Raw genomic sequence first — 16,993 nt, forward strand, 5'->3', positions numbered from 1 at the left:
ACCTCCCACCCTGTTTGTGTCTAGTTCCCCTCCAACCCCACCCCCACCCCCCACCCCAGCTGCCCTCCTGACTTTTATTGTCCCAGACATTTTCGTGAAAACAGGAACTTTGTGCTCTGGGCTCCATCTGCTCCTGCTTATTTCTCACTTGGAGCTGCAATCCTTGGTCACATATGCCCCCTCCCCACAAACTCACCCACTTCTATTCAGCCTACTCCTGTTGTCAGGGATAGTGGGGTCTCTGGTCCCTGGTGCAGGTCAGTGTGGCCCGAGAGAGTGGCCTCCTATTCGGACCCCTGTTCCCATCTCAGGGTCATGGACACAGTGGAACTGCAAAGTTCTGGAGCCTTGAGACTAGCCCTCACCCCTAGAAAGTCCCCACCCCCACCTCACTCCACCTCCCTTTTGGCTCCAGGGCCCAGAGGAACTCCCCCACAACACTGGGAAGAATTCAGGGAGTCCGGAGGACCTTCCAGACACCAGCAGCATCTTGAGTGAGGAAGCCGGAGTAAACACAACCCAGGCTGTCTCTCCGAGAGGCCCTGGCCCTCAGGCCCAGTATCCAGGAGTCACAAGCTTGAGTAAACGCCATCTTGTGTTGCTTATAGGAATTAAAATGGATAGTACAAAGAAAACCATATTGTTAAATAAATATATGAATAAATACACAAGTCTCTCACGGGGCATTTAACTATGTGTCAGGCATGACTGTAAGAATTTTACAAATATTACCACACTTTTTACAAATATGGCCTTACCGATCTCAGATAGATGCTATTATAATCCTCTTTATACAAATGAGGAATTGAGGCACAGACAAGTTAAAGAATTTGTCCTGGGTCAGACAGCTGGTAAGAGAGACAGAGCCTGGCCTCCTCTGTACTCAAAAACAGTCACTGCCCAATCAGCCCTCTGAATCTTTGCCCATGCTTTGCTCTAGAAGGTTCTCCTTGCTCCTGCCTATCCTTCAAAACCCATTTCCTTCTTCCTCATGAAGCCTATGTGCTCTTATCCCCATTTTAAAGATGAGGAAACTGAGACCCAGCAGTCACTAACCTGATGCTGAGATCTTACAGGGACTGTGATGCCATCTAAAACTGAACTCTGGTTACCTAAAAGTTTAAAAATCTTTTTCTGTTGGAGATTTTTCTTTCCCAGTTGCCCCAAATCAGAAGCCCTCAGATGCCAAGTGAGCAGGTCAGGAGCTCGATCCACCAGTCAGTGTGCAGGCTAGGCCTTCGGAGTAGAGGTCAGCACTCATGGGCCCTAATTCCTTCCTCTGAAGACTACACCTCCCCCAACCAGCAGCCAGCCCTGCCCATGTCCCCGGGGTTCCTACCTTTCGGCTTCTGGCAGCACACTGGCTGTGCCAAAGCCCACATCAAGCCAGCACACCAGAACTTGGGGGCTCTCTCTGGTCTGTGCTGTCAGCCTGGGAAGAGAGGCACGGCCCTGTGGACGTGTTGGGAGGGGAGCCGATCCCTGGACTGGACAGGAGGGAAGCTAGAGTCCACTTCCTGCTCTCCCTGTATTGGTGCAAGTCCCGTGGCCTCTCTGGGCCTCAATTTTCCATTATATAAAATAAAAGGAGGGCTCACCAACCCCTACTCTTCCAACTCAGACAGGGGGAAAAGAGAAAACACCTGCCCATAGACCACCAGACCTGGAAGGGAATTGAGAGGACACATACAGGCTAGGTATGTGCGTTCACCAAGGAGGTGGAGGAGTTCCTGGAACGAAGAGAGGTGGCTCTGGACGGCTTCCTGGGGGAGGCGAGCTGTGCACCCATATCTTGTTCCAGGGGACAGAAACCACCTCCGCAGTACGTAACTAGCCTGGCTGAGCAGAGCCTGGGGAGCAGGTGAGGGCCTGATGTGCTGGGAGCGGCAGGGGAGGGGGCCGCCAGCCCCACAGGAAGCCCCAGCTTGTTGTTGGGTAACTTCTCCTCCTGTTTTCTGGGAACAAGTTATTTGGAGAAGAGGGGGAGGGAGACCTTAAAGGTTTCCAGATGGGGGGCCCTTCTGCCCAGGCCTGCTGCTGTGCCGCCACAAAGTCTGTGTGGTGCTTTCTAAGAACCCAGCAACTGTTAGCTGGGGTGGCTCTGGGACGGCCTTCCGAGCCATCCCCCTGCCTCTGTGATTCCCACCCTCTCAGGGCCAACAGGGGGCCTTATCCCATCCTTTACAATCACTCTTTCTTATTAAAAGGCTACAGAGACAGAGTTGTGTATCATCTTTGCTGCTCTCTTCCACCCCCACTCCAAGATGCCCTCTTGGTGTCCTGGCCTCCTGGTGGCCCCTCTATCCACTTCGTGGGGGCCCTTTGCCCTGAAGGCATGGGGCCAGAGAAAAGAGGCATCTCCCCAAGCTAGGGGAGGCCACTGGAAGCTCAAGAGAGAAGAGAAAACAGAAGAGCCCCAACATGGCTGTGGAGAGGTGGGGCAGGGGCTGGGGCGAGGTGAGGGGGAGCAGGGGAGCAGAAAGGAGCTGGGACTAGGGTCCCTGAGGGCAGCTGCCCAACTGCCACTCCTGGCCCATCCCCACTGTCAACCACTTCCTGAGCTGGGGTGTTGGGGACATGCAGCCCCATCTTGGGGCAGCTGGCCTCATCTGGGCTGCTCAGGACAGGGCCCTGGAGGGATCAAGGAAGGCTCGGGGCAGAGACACTGGTGTCAGGGCTCAGCCCCACAGAGTCCCTAACCCTTTCTGTGCTGTTTGGGATTTGTTCACCAGCCTTCTGGCGGTGGGATGCAGTGGGGTGGCCTAGAGTGGAGAGGGGGACTAAGGCAGTGAAAGGAGACTTTGAGAGGAGGGCTCCACACCCGGGCCTCCAGGGCCTACCCTGGGGGAGAGAAGAAGGGAGCCCCCAGGCCTGGCTATGGCAACAGATTGGAAGAACCCACCCCAATCCTGTCAGAACTCTGGATTTCAGAAGGAGCAGCAGGTTTCCCCCAAAGCCTGCTGTTCCCCACACTGTTGCAACATAAGCCTGTGATGAGAAGGCATTTTTTATGAGTCAATTAGAAACATATGAAGCACACACCACAAGGGTGAGGGACGGAAGAGCAGGGACAAGAGAGGGGGCAGACATGTAGAGGCACCCCACCTGGGCAGAGCACCTCCCTGACTTGGTCTTCAGCTAGCTCTGGACCCAGCTGGGGACACTGGGTCCCCACCATGAGGCTTCTCCTTGGAAGACTGTGTGGGGCCTAGGGTCAAGGAGGGCAAGGCTTGCTGGCCCTGCCATGGCCCCACCTCGCCGTGACAGCCTACAAAGATCTGAGCCTTAGCTCTAGGGCCCTACCCTGAGTAGGAAAAGAGCATGAGGGAGGGGCTCAGTGGGCACTCAAAAGTTGCCCAGAGAAGCCATCCCTGAACGAATGAATGATGCTCTCAGGCACAGTAGGGGCTGGACTGATGTTGGAGGTGTGGGGCACAGGCTTCCACCAGGCCTGACCCTTCCCAACAGATGATTCGTGTTCAGAGAGGGGCCTGGTGGTGGCTGGCACCACCTTGAGGCAGAAGGAGCCGGGGGGCCCTGGTGTGTACATTCCTAGCCCCGGCCCTCAGTCTGCCTTGAGAGGCCTCCTGCCCTCAGTCTGCCTTGTGAGGCCTGCCTGGGCCACCACCACAGGCAGCACCTGCTCCCCCAGCCACCCCCCCTTCTGTAAAGAGGTCTCCCAGTGAGCCCACACCTGATGGTCCTTCCCTCAAGGGCCAGCCTTCACGCCCTCTGCTGCCCCCACCACCGCGAGACCTTCCTGAGAGGCGTCTTCTGGCCTCCCTGGGGCTGGCCCTTCCACTGCCCTCACCCCTGCAGCTTCTGGGTGCCTCTCAGCCTAGCCAGAGCCCGAACTTGAATCTGCTCACTGTCCCTCACTCAGCTTCTGACTCCTGTACCTACTTCTGGTTAAATCCCTCCTGGGCCAAGCCCCACTCTGCCCCTGCCTTCTACTGTGCCAGAGACAGGTCCCTGTCCCTCCACTGCCTCCGTTTCCCCTTCTCCAACCAGAGTAGGAGAAACTCCCAGTCCCAGCAGTCTTCACGATTCTGTGAGTTCCAAAACAGGCGATTTGAGGGGCAAATGTATGCAGATGGATATGCAAATGGGCACCTCCAGGATTTATGGGTGGCCTTAATTCCAAGGGGAGGAGGTGGGCTGGGTGGAGGGGGCATTTCAATGAGGCGGCCTCAGTCTGGCTGGGCCCACTAAATCCTGGTCGGTGTCAGCGCCGTAAAGCACGGTGATGAAGGGCAGGCAGCCCACAGGAGGGGACAGTGATTTACAGCCACTGGAGCCTCCTCCCCGCGGCCGCACAGGCAAGCACCGCAGGACAGGGACAGGGAAGGATTTATGTCACCCGCTTCCCCACTCCAGCAGCAGCAGGCAGTCAGGAGAGCGGGAGCGCCGAGGAAGGTGACTTTCACCTTCAGAGGCGGCGCTGCCCCCGTGGAGAAGGGAGAGAAGCCGGGGAAGGGATGGCGGGAGGGGGTGGGAGCCAGGAGCACGGAGGTGCCCTTCCAGCCTGACCCCTGCCCCGCCCTTAGCCACCGGGGTCCCTTCCAGGTGGCCTTTCTGCCCTAAGGCAGCCAGCCTGCACCCCAGCCCACTGCCCGGGACAGTCACTTCCGCCCTGGGGCCCTACTTGTATCTGGCCGACTCTCCTGGGCCTGGCAAGGTTGGAAAGACTGGAGGGAAGGATGGGGGTTCTAGTGAGTTTCCTTGGCTGAACAGAGCTCTCCTGAAGTCTAACCTCATTCTTGTATGCTGGAAAGAGAAAGAACAGTACACTTTGATCTATTTTCAGTAGCCAAAAAAAAAAAAAAAAAAAAAGGAGGTTGATCTCCCCCAACTTCACCCGGCTGAAAGGTGCTCACTTGCTGTGTTCTCTTCCTTCCAATCCCTCTTGTCTCCAGCAGGTGAATGCCCCAGCGTGGGGCACCCCTCACTACACACACAGTTCAAATCCTGAGGTGGCTGGTAAATTGAATTTTGGAAAAATAACACTGCTTCTCCAGGGACTCACAAGAGTCTCAGAAGTGACTGTTGCATCCCTCAACCAGGGAGTCCTACTGTGCGCCGGAGCTGGGCATGGACGACAGAAGGCTCAGAAGCAAACTTCTGGTTCTCAGGGCTGCCCAGCCCCCAGCTCTGAGGGCCTCTGCCTCCTGGCCCACCCCAGCCTCTCCATAAACAAAGTTTACATGTCCTGTTCTCATAGTTAAAGGAACTGGGCCAAAAGTCCCTCAGGTAAAGAAAGGCTCCTTTTGAGGATGTAAACACATAAATCAAAAGGCCTAGTTCCATTGAGTTGTTCATCTCCCGAGCTGCATGTTTTGAGCTAAGGCTGTCTCCCTTGAGTTCATTTTAGGGAAATATGTCCTGGCCTATTCCGTCTGTTTGGGGCAAAGCAGAGATGCTTCCTGACCAAAGGCTTCACCTCAGAAACGCGGCGACATTTCAGACCCTGCTGGAATCCTACGATTTTGTCTCTAGCTCCTCAGGACCTCTCTGCTCTGGCCATATTTCCTAAAGCCCCCAACTATTTTGTGCCTCTATCTGTCCCTCCCTAAACAAAGACTAAATCCAGTGACCATAAATGTTATTGTCTCAAGCTCATCTCTGTGACATTGAAGTATTTCCAAGAACCAGACTACAAAAGTAAGCCGGGTTCTCTATGACTCCATACAGGTACCAAACTCCAAAGACGTCTCCCCAAGTGGGATTTGACCTGGAGATTGGTGCTTAAAGTCTCAGAGATGCAAAGTTCAGGCGGTAGAAGGTAGGGAAGTCACCAGAACAAGTGAGAGGGCAGTGGGAGAGAGGTGAACATATACACAAGGCTCCACTGACAAATACGTTCACCTCTTACTTTCAATTTCATTCGTTCAGTGTGCTTTTGTTGAGAATTTATGGGACAAAGAGAATCACTGTGAATAATTGTGCAGTTTGCGTGCTGCCAAAGCCTCCCCATCTGGGGAACAAGAGCATCAAAATGCAGTTCCCAGCACCCTGGCCCAGGGGCGAATCAACCCAGATAAAGGGGCACCTTTACCTAATTCACACAAAGACACTGTGTAGACCAACAGCAGTTCTGGTGCCAGGCACTGTGAAAATATGTTTCCATGTATTACCTCATTTAATCTCAACAAAGGTAGATATGATACCCCTGTTTTTCAGGTGAAATACTGGAAGCGCAGCAAGGTTCAAGTACTTTCCCAAGCTCACAGGGCTGATAAGCAATGGCAAGAGATGCAAACAGCATGGTGCATTTCCAAATCCAATCTCCTTCTTCTTGGTTTACTCTCTGCCTGTCCTCTCAACTCCAGCTCTGTCCCTTACCTCTTGCTGCTACAACACACCTGCCCTCAGCCCTAATGAAGACGATTAACAAGACCAAGTGTTGGCCAGTAGGTGGGACAGCTGGTGCTCTCACATACTGCTGGAGGGAACGGAAGATGGGACAAGTACTTTCAAAAACTGTATGTGAGTTTGTTCCAAAATTAAACATACACTGACTATATGATTCAGCCATTCCACTCCTGGATATATACCTAAGAGGAATGAAATATGTCTATATAAAGACTTGTGCCTGAGTGTGGCTGGGCAGAAAGTTAGGGAGAGGCAAGCAGGGGCAGGAGAGGGCTGGCGAGATAGGCCTACGCCTGGGCTGCCTTACTTCATTCTGTTCCTCCTCAGTCCAAGTCAGAAGCTACTGGGGGCTCCAGACCAACACTGCACGGGCCAACTCGGGGGAAGCGGGAAGCCACCAGAGGTCTGCAAAGTGCTCAGGGGACCTACTGGTGACTGTGCCCCAGCTCAGGCCTTTGCATCAGGAGGGAAGCAGGGTCCCCGCCAGCGGGAAGGGCTGGGCTGGCATGGGGCGGAAGGATGGGAGAGAGGGTGCAGTGGCCCAGGCCTAAGGGAAGAGGAGCAAAGCCAAGAATTGGGCAGACAGTGGAACTAAAGCCAACTGAGAGCAGAGCTTAGGAGCCCAAGTGCCTCTTAGCCAGAGGGCCGCAGTATGGCAGCTCTGCGGGAGCCCAGGGTTCGCACATGCACCTGACATGAGATGCTTATTAAGGGCTCCAGGTGGGCAGAAGACCCATTTACCCCTTGGCTTGGGTGGCACCAGCTTCTAGGCTGAAATTTTCAGGGAGTTGCTGCTGGGTGGGGACAGGCTAGAGTCTGACTCCCTTCCTAGCTAGGCTATACCCGACCACCCCAACTTCTGCCCCTGCGCTGGCTCTGAGCCAGAAGACTGGCCGAGGCGAACACTGGAAGGCCCTTCCCCTGCTGGCAATGAAGGTCTGGAGGTCCTGCTCTGGTGGCCGGGAGTAGGCAGACCTGACATGCCCTCAAGCACCTCTGAAAGCAGCCCCTCTTCACCCCGCCTTCTTTTGCCCGTGCCCCTAGTTCCCCACTTTTAGGTCTGCTCCCTGCTGGGATGGAAGCCTCAAGTCTTCTGTACCCCTCTCCAGGACTCCACCCTGATTGCCCTTTAGCCCCCCCTTGACAGCAGCCAGGGTGGAAGTCCAGGCCATCCAGAGCCCAAAGAGAAAAGACGGTGCCACCAGGGCTAGTTCCATGCATCCTCAAAATGCTATTAGCTCAGTTGGGGGAGATTAAAAGCAGGGAGGGCGTGCTGATTCCCCACTCCTAGGCCAATGCTCATGATCAGTTTGGAGTTACATCCAGGACCTCAGGCACCCCTCTGTCACTTGAAGCATGAAAGTGCCCTCCAAAGTCAATCAGGATCCCTTACTTTTCCCACCCACCATTTTGGATGACTCAGGTCAGCACGGGCTATCGAATACCTGCTGGCTTGGCTGTCCCGCCAGGGGAGCCCCAAGGAGCAGGAGGCCTTGCTGTGGCCAGAGACTGCCCCACCCCCACTCCACCCCACCCCAACTCGAAGCTATTCTCCTGTCATTCTGCCCTCGGACCTCCACACCACTCATCACACTTCCCATGTGAAAATGTAAAGTTCTCAGCTCCAGCTTACATACAGGACTTTCCCCCCTTGTTTTAAAAAGCAACTTCTCTCCTTGTCCCAAATCTCACTTCCACTGCCCAGTTCAGGCCTTCACAACTTCTGATCTGGACTCTTCCGGTCCTTCCCCCTGAGGTCTGCCGGCCTTCCCCTATCCCCCACTCGTCCCTCTCACCAGTATAGCTGCTCAACAGAACAGTCCAGCTACTGTGTGCCAGTGGCCACCAGAAGTGGAAGCAAGGACAGGTCTGTCTTCCGGTGCAGAGGATGGATGGGAACCAATCAGCTCATCGGTGTTATCCTGTAGCCCAGAGCATGCCCCAGGTGCAGTCTGGATCCCAGAGTCAGGGAGCACTTCTAAGGAGGGAGATTCCATTACAGGTACTGGAAGAGGACTAGAGAACACCACAATGGTGTTCTCAGTAGTGGAACAGTCTGTGCAAAGGCTCAGAGGCTGGGTTTCAAGGTCTTCTGTGCCCCGATCACACTTACTTATTGTACTGGTCAGGCTCTTATGTCTGTATGTGACACAAAGGCCACCTCAGACTGACTTAAACAACAGAGGGAATGTGTTGACTTTCAACTCAAACTCAACAGGTTGAGCCAGAGAAGCTTGACCCAGAGGCTTAAAGGACATCACCAGAGGTACTGTTTTGGTGTCTTTGCTTTAACCTCACCTTCACAAGGTGACCCTCCAGCACCTTCCAGCTCTCCCCTCCAGGCAGCAGTGCCTGACCTCCTGATAGCACACTGCCCAAGAGAAGAAATTCTATGCCAGAAACATGCACACCTTCACTCCTCCTCCCTTTCTTGCTGGTGCTCTACTCTCTCAGAAATACAACAAATGTTTCCTTGAAGCTCATTGGCTATGACTGGGTCAAATCTCCATCTCTGAACCAATCACCGAGGAGGATATGATTCTCTCATTGGCTCAGGCCAAGTCGTGCGCTCCACTTTTGACTCCCCAGGTGGACTGTGGGTGTGAAGAACCTGGTAGCCAGGAGCACCGAGTATGAACCCAGGGCTGAAGAAGGCACCTGTCCTATGCATGACTGTGGATGAAGAGGGTCACTTGGGATTTGCTTCAAACCAAGTCATAAGTCTTGTAAAGGAAGACTGGGAGACAATGCTGGGACCCCAAGTCCTCCCAAGTTTCCTTTCTCCTGATCTATCGATTCCATATTACTTAAGCTAGGAAGAGAGCATCAGCTCTCAGCAGTGCAATTTTCATCCCTCTGTGTGTGTGTGTGTGTGTGTGTGTGTGTGTTAGGGGGATGAAGGGAGGAAGGTAGAAGGAGAGAGAGAGAGAGAGGAGGGGGAGGGAGAGCAAGAGGGAGAGGGAGAGGGAGGACTGTATATGGTCTCCAAATCTTCATTGTTGGTGTCATCTTCCTTTGGAATACAGGGAAGTGTGGGGTTTGAAAGCCCTTCCTTCCAAATACTAAACAATCATAACCAAGAAAAAAAGAACACACATAAAATGTGATGCTGACCTTGAACCCAGTGAGGGTGGCCTTGGGAGGCTGAGGCATGTCCTGTGGTCCCACAGCCAATGTGCACCTGGAAGGGAATGGGGCTGCGACCTTGGGCATCTGTTTTGCCCAGGCCAAGGCTGCCCTTCTCCCCCAGCGTTTGGCACTTCCCCGGACAGACTGAGGTGGGTGTGTAGTCTGCAAGGGTCTCGAGCCTCCAACTCCACAAATCATCCTGTTTTAATGTAAATGGCAATTGCCAAGAGTACAGCATGTTTTCCTGTGTCAGCAGCTCAGTGACTAATGTCCCAAGATAAATGGCTTGGCTTTGCCTTGTTTAGAGTGATTCTGTAATCTTTCCCTCCTTTCTGCAGAGGGGACTCCCCAGCACCTTCCCAAGTGCGCTCCAGGGCTGGGGAAGCCTGAGATCAGGCTGTGCTGGGGTCGCTCCTTGTGCAGCGAGAGGCAGGGGCAGGTGAGAACCTGGGCTGAACAAGTCTGAAGCAGACCGGCCCTCAGTCCTCAGCAAATGACTAGAGAGAAGCTGAGAACAAGCTCTGCCTTCCAGCCAGTCTGGAGCTGCGGCTGGAGGGAGGATCCAGAGTGCCCTACTGCGGAGAAATGTGGGACCTGGGATAGAAGGCAGAGAAGAATGGGCAGAGGGGAGGGAGAGAATCTCGGGCAGACCCCCCACCCAGCGCAAAGCCTGACATGGGGCTTGGTCCCACAACCAGGAGATCAGGACTTGAGCTGAAACCAAGAGTCGGACACTTAACCGACTGAGCCACCCAGGCGCCCCCCACCCCTGGGGGGGTATTTTTATTTATTTACTTTTTAACAATTGAAGACTTAGGGTTTGGAAAAAAGAGCCGGCTGTGGACCCAGACCTGGATAGCTGGGAATCTCGGTCCTAGCACTTACTGGCTGTGGTATCTTGGATGGTAGTGCTCCCATTTTACAGATGAGAAAACAGACTGAGAGTAGCTAAGCAATTTGCCCAAAGTCCCACGTCTAGCTCATGGCAGCATTCAGACTTAAACCAGGACAGTCCAGCTTCAAAATCAATAGTGTTGAATGAAGGGACAACTGGGAGAATAGATCTCCTTGGGTCCCTGGTGACTTCTGACCACCCACATGAAACCCCAGCTCTTCACCCTTCCAGAAATGTGTCCTTGCTTAACCACACTGCAAATACCGTGATTTATATTTCCACCCTCCCGCCTTCTGAACACATTTCCCCGTCCCCTTGTGGTTGGCGGACCATGTGATGTATGTCACTTCCAGGCTGGACTATTTCACTGTCAGTGTCAAGCCCTCCAGGGCCCTCCCTTTGTCACAGCAGTGGAGGCTATTCCAAAGAACTGCTCCATCAGCCTGGGTCCCACATAAGGGTGTCATGGACAGGACCCCAACCAACCCACAGTGGACAGTGGAGCATGAGTGAGAAATAAGTCTTCACTGCTCCAAACTGCTGGAATTTGAGGTTTGTTACTGCGGTATAACTCAGCCCACCCTGACTGGTAGTCTTCTCTTTCTAGGAGGAGGAAGCAGGTGAGTTCCTCTAGATGTACTCAGCAGTGTTTAGCAGAGGCAAAGGACAGGGAGCCCCTTTCTATCAGCCACACGGTCCTGTTTCAGAGAGGCCAAATGGGGTAAGGAGAAATTAGCCTTAGGGGAGACAAGGATTCTAAGAACCCTGAGCCAGAGAGCTTTCAGACTGCAGGGTCATCCGTCCCCTCTGATGCCAGGACGGCTGGGTCAGGGAGGTCTAATTTCACACAACCCAGATCCAGGTGGCTGGAGCCTGGAGCTGTCCAGGCCTCCTGCAAGAGAAGGAGCTGACTCACCCGTGGGCCAAGCATCAGCAGGGTCTCTCGAGTGGCAGATGGGCACAGGGGCAGCTGGGCATGTTGGCAGACAGGCCCAGGGCACTGGTGCCCCAGTTACCTGAGCACAGACTCCGTTGTCCAGGCAAACCCCGTGGACAGTGCACAGGGCCCTCCATGGGCATGAGCCCTTGGACGCACGCTGCAGCGGCAGGGACTGGGCTGCAGGACACAGGAAGGAGTCTCCTGGAAGTCTGAGCCCTGTGGAGAGCATGGGCACTAACCTTTCCCTTGGGGTGTCATCCCCCTCCTCCCACATAAGTCCCCCACGCCCCCTCCATCTCACATTTCTGAGAGACAGCTAGAGGGAAAGCAGTTGGACTATAAATTAGCCCCTCTCGATAATGTGGTTCTGAAGCTGGATTTAAGCTGGGAGAGATGCTGGAACCTGGTGCTCAGAGGGGATCCCTGTAGAAGGGGGAGGGGTGGGGGTAGAGAGACTTTCCCCTAAGTGGCAGCTGCCTGACTGGTGTGAGTAGAGGGCTGCTTCAGGGCATAAATGACCCCCAAACACCCTTCCACTACCTCCCCCCTTCCCTGTGGTCGGGGCTAGCCTTTACTCACTCTGCACCTGACATCTCCTGCCTCCCAGTTCCTTGAAACCACCTCCCTGCCTCCCAAAGCTGCCTGAAAGATCTCATCAGCCTTCTTTCACAAATGCACGGAGTTCCTTCCAGAAGACCTTGGAAGTGCTGTGCTACTTTCTGGAGAAGTGGCAAACAGTGGAGCCCCTTTCCCCCAGCCAAGATTGGCAATTTGGAAGTTGCCTTGGAAGCAAACATTGATATTACAACCGTCTCTTATTGTATCCTCAGCAGAAATGCAGAGAGGAAACAGCCCAGCCTTTGAGATGAGACAAATCTGGGTTTCATTCTCAAGTCTGCCATGGGTCAGGTGTGTGAATGTGGGCCAAGGCCTTCAATTCCGTAAGCCTCAGCGTCCTCATCTGTAAAATGGTGATAACATTGGCCCCCACACCATGATAGCACTCATACAAGGGCCCAACAGGGTGAAAGAAGACACCACCCTTAGCACAGGGTCTGTCTGCCGTGAAACACATATAAGTGCTTAATAAATGATATTTAGGATTTGCGTGCTCTCCTGAGTAGGCCAGAAGCAGAGAGACTCCAAGAGTGTCAACAGCAGGCAGTGAATTTGCTTGACTCAAGAGGGCAAGAAGAGGGTTGGGGAACGGAGCAAGGGGCCTGGTCAGCTGCAGTGCCAAGCACTGAGCACCCTGAGGCCAGGGCCCACAGACAGAAAGGAGGCTCCAGAGCCTGGGTGTCCTCCCAGCCAGCAGCTCTAGAGCCAGCCCAGTGCTACCTCGGGCAAGTGTCTGAATGCATTTGTTTAGTGTCCAGAACAGTCCAGAAACCACCCCTGGGAAAAGCTCTTCCTTAGCCTTACCCCTAGCCCTCTGCATCAGCACTCTTCTGCTTCTGCTATTACATTTCTGGGTTGCCATTTTTGACCTTCAAACTGCTTGTGGTTATTTCCGGAGAAGTTGTTGGGCTTCCCCATCCAGGCCAGTGAGGTTGGGAGCAGGGGCAGTAAGGGTGGCTGGGTCCCATTTAAGAGCGCAGAGCCAACTGGGAAGACACAGGAGAAATGAAGAAGATGGGGCCTTAGGGCTGCTTGAGGAGGACAGGGCCCCTCCTTCCTGAATCTTCCCAAAGGGGAATTTTACCCAGAAGTGTTCCAACACGAACTGTCATTCAGCTTCAGTCTAATTTATATATGAGTAATTAATATGGGACTCTCGGGTCAAGAGATCAGCCTCCCAGCTCCATCTCCACATAGAGGAATGACAGACATGTTTGTTTATTTAGTATATATGTATATAACCATGTTAAAGAGAATAAAGAAAGGAAGATATGCACAGGCAAATAATGGAGAAGGAAACCAAAGTGATAAGCAAAAACTGAAGTGCAGCGAAGAACCAGAACAGAGACGAGTCGCTGGTGACAGGGCTGCTGTGCCCAGATGGGGCTCCTGTGTGAAGCCAGGGAGCCCTGAGCTTCCAGCTGGCCCACCCCGGAGGCTGGATTGACTGCCCACGTCGGATTGACTGCCCACAGGATTAACACATACTGTTTATCCCAGACCAGAAACTGAGATGCAGCCCAAGAAAGAAACTGAGCCCTGGTCATGTTCCCTATGTAGGTGGAAAGTTCAGAACTCCTCCATCCACATGGAGACGACACACAGACAGAGTTGCTCCCAGGAATACCTTGTCCACAACTCCGAAGCACACGGGGCTGGAGCTGAGGCAACCACAAAACCACCCTGTAGGGAAGGGCATGTGACAGAACACCCCCGGGAGAGACGAACCCTCAAACGAGATTATCCACCCAAAGGAGAGAAGTGGGATGTGTCATTGCCCAACATGTAGAGAAAAAAATGAACAGAAAAACGAATTCAACAGAAAGTAGGAATGGAGAGGAAGTAAGGAAGCAAAGTAAAGCATGGTAAATAGAAACAAAAATGATATTGCAGAAGTAATTTCAAATATATTGATACTCGAAATAAATGAATTTGAGTGGGTGAAACCTGTATTAAAAGACAAATTTTTATGGGGATTCTCGGTTGGGTGTCCATCTCCTGGTTTGGCTCAGATTGTGATCTCAGTGTCATGAGGTCAAGTCCTGCATCAGGCTCCGCGCTCTGCAGAGTCCACTTGAGACTCTCTTCCCCCCGCACGTGCATGCACACACTCTCTTTCTCTCTCAGATAAATGAATGAATCTTTTAAAAAAAGACAGAATTTTATGTTTTTACCTTTAATTCATATATATGCTATTTATGGAAGAAATATCTAAAATTAAGACAGAAGTGTGAGCAGTAAGATTATGCAACACACACATCCAATGCTAATCAAAGGGGACTGGTGAAATATTAATTAGTAGAAGAAAACCTTAATTTTATGGAAATGACAGAGGCTTCCTAGTCTTAAAAAGAAGTATCCATTAAAATGGCATAACGGTAATACCTTGTATACAACTAACAATACAAACTCAAAACATGTAAGTTGGCAGTACTGAAAGGAGACGTTGACAAATGCACAATCAGAATGGGTCACTCTCTCGGAAATGAATAGATCATGCAGTCAACAACTGCGCAGAATATAAAATATCTGAATACAAGTATTCGAACAATGAAATTATACATTTGATGTAATAGAGCCATATAGTACTTGGCATCCAATAAACAGAAAACACGTATCATTCAAGCATGCATGGGTCATTTGTAATATTTGAGCTGAACGGTATGGTAAAACTAGTCTCATCAAATCCCAAAGACTCAATATGAAACAGACCACGTGTCCTGACTGCCACACCATAAAACCCAAAAGAAATCATCAAAAGAGGGCACTCCCAAAAAACCCATGTATTTGGAAACAAACAAGCAAGACAATTCCACTGCCAGATAATTTGTAAGTTAAAGGGAAGTCATTTAAAAACTGATGAACATTTTAGAACCAAACAAGAATGAGAGCATGGCATATCAAAATTTCTGAAGCTGTCCCTAGACAGAAATGTCTAAGTCTACATACGTTTGTTAAAAACCAAGAAAGATAAAATAAATAGACTGAGGATTCACTTCAAGAAGTTGAAAATAGGATAATGGAGCAAACCAAAAAAGAAGAAAAAAAGGAAATAATAAAGAAGAAAGCCAAAAATAATAAAATAAAAATAAATAACAAAAATAGAAAGGAACAATGAAATAAATAGTGGTTGTTTGGAAAAAAAAAAAAACCCTCCTGTATGACTGGGAAAACCATAGTATGTTATGTTAATATTATTATATTATTATAAAACAATCAAGCAAACATAACTATAGATACAGTTATTTGGGGGTTTCTGGGAGCCACTTCTCTATTCATCATGTCGTTCTGTTCTCTGTATTTCCTGAGGCTTTGATAGCTGGGGCCCTGCCGTCCCCAGAGACACTCCCAGGGCTGGTCAGTGTCTGGAGACAGGAAAGGACTCACCCGCAAGCACCCTTCCTGAGCAAACCAACCAGTCCTGAGCCCATGCCCAACCACCTCCTTTATCCACCTGCCCTAACCACCCCAGGGCCAACTACAAGACAATCAATCAGAGACAGCCCTTTGGCCCTGGAGTCTGCTGAAATTATCCAAACTAGGCAATCCTAAGCCTGCTTACTCTGCCCATTCCTTTTTACAGAAACCACAATGAAGCCTCTCGCCCATGCTTTCCTCTCACGCCCTCTGCCTCCTGACTGACCCTGGTGCTTCCCCACGTGGCCCCGTGCAGTGTGGCGGGCCCCTTCCTCTTGGGAACTGTGAGTCACAAACTATCTTTTCAAAGCAAGTCATCTCCTGATCTGTGGCCTCCCCATACGGGAATAATAACAAAGCCTACATTTTTTTTTATTTAAATTCAATTAATTAACATATAATGTATTGTTTGTTTCAGAGGTAGAGGTCAGCGATTCATCAGTCTTATATAATACTCAGTGCCCATTCCATCACATGCCCTCCTTAATGTCCATCACCCCATCCCTCCACACCCCTCCCCTCCAGCAGCCCTCAGTTTGTTTCCTAATAATTAAGAGTCTCTTATGGCTTGTCTCCCTCTCTGGTTCCGTCTTGTTTTATTATTTCCTCTCTTCCCCGATGATCCTCTGTTTTGTTTCTTAAATTCCATATATGAGTGAGATCAGATGATAATTGTCTTTCTCTGATTGATGTAGCTTAGCATAATATCCTCTAGTTCCATCCATGTCATTGCAAATGGCAAGATATCATTTTTTGATGACTTCGTAATATTCCATTGTATAAACATACCACATCTTCTTTATCCGTTCATCTGTTGATGGACATCTGGGCTCTTTCCATAGTTTGGCTATTGTGGACATTGCTGCTATAAACATTGGGGTGCAGGTGCCCCTTTAAATCACTACACTTGTATCTTTGGGGTAAATACCCAGCAGTGAAATTGTGGGTTACAGGGTAGCTCTATTTTCATCTTTTTGAGGAACCTCCATACTGTTTTCCAGAGTGGCTGCACCAAAAGCCTACATTTCAAAACAACCTCCCCAGCGCTATTCCAGAAGGAGAAAGAGGAGAAGATGAATCACGTGGGAAATGTGAGAGATGGACAGTTATCTTTAATCTTAGGGGTAGAAGGTCCCACGGAGGACCAAGCACTACAGATGTAAGAGGAACCATATATAAATCTCCCCTGGTAAAATTTCAGGATGTCAGGGATAAAGTTTCAAATCCTTTAAGTATCTGAGGGGAAAAAATTTACATGTCAGGGTAAAGAGGACTGCACTGGAATCAGTCTTCTCCTTGACAAACCTAAAACAAATGAAATCACGATAAGTATAACAGTATCAACAAAGTTCCAAGAGGAAAAGACTGCATTCAAGACAAGAAAGCTGTAATTTATTTGTGGGGTTTAATTAAAAGACATCTTTCTCAAGGATTTAAGCATTCAAATGTATACCACACACTCAAACATGCAGAAAAATTTGCTCAAGGTAATATTCCAGCTGAGCAAGAAATGAATAGGAAAATTGTTAGAACTCATTAATTTATAAAAAATCAATATTAGCACTATTGATGTCCAAATATAATGTCCAAAAGGTCCAAAATAATTACTGAAAGAGAAGGTA

The 16,993-nt window shown here is 50.8% G+C and overlaps 1 long non-coding RNA gene across 1 annotated transcript in view; it reads right to left on the minus strand.

Annotated features, from left to right (window-relative positions):
• Positions 1-15,874: 15,874 nt before the first annotated feature.
• The window catches only part of LOC141373512 (uncharacterized), a 63,996-nt gene continuing 62,877 nt past the window's right edge, over positions 15,875-16,993 (minus strand). The window contains exon 4 of the long non-coding RNA XR_012379580.1: positions 15,875-16,676. This is a non-coding gene — a long non-coding RNA (uncharacterized lncRNA). The remainder of the gene's footprint in view (positions 16,677-16,993) is intronic.

Source organism: Callorhinus ursinus, unplaced genomic scaffold (assembly GCF_003265705.2).
Source record: "Callorhinus ursinus isolate GAN/ISIS: 27379988/994484 unplaced genomic scaffold, GSC_fseal_2.0 scaffold10, whole genome shotgun sequence".
In the NCBI taxonomy this organism is placed as follows: domain Eukaryota; kingdom Metazoa; phylum Chordata; class Mammalia; order Carnivora; family Otariidae; genus Callorhinus; species Callorhinus ursinus.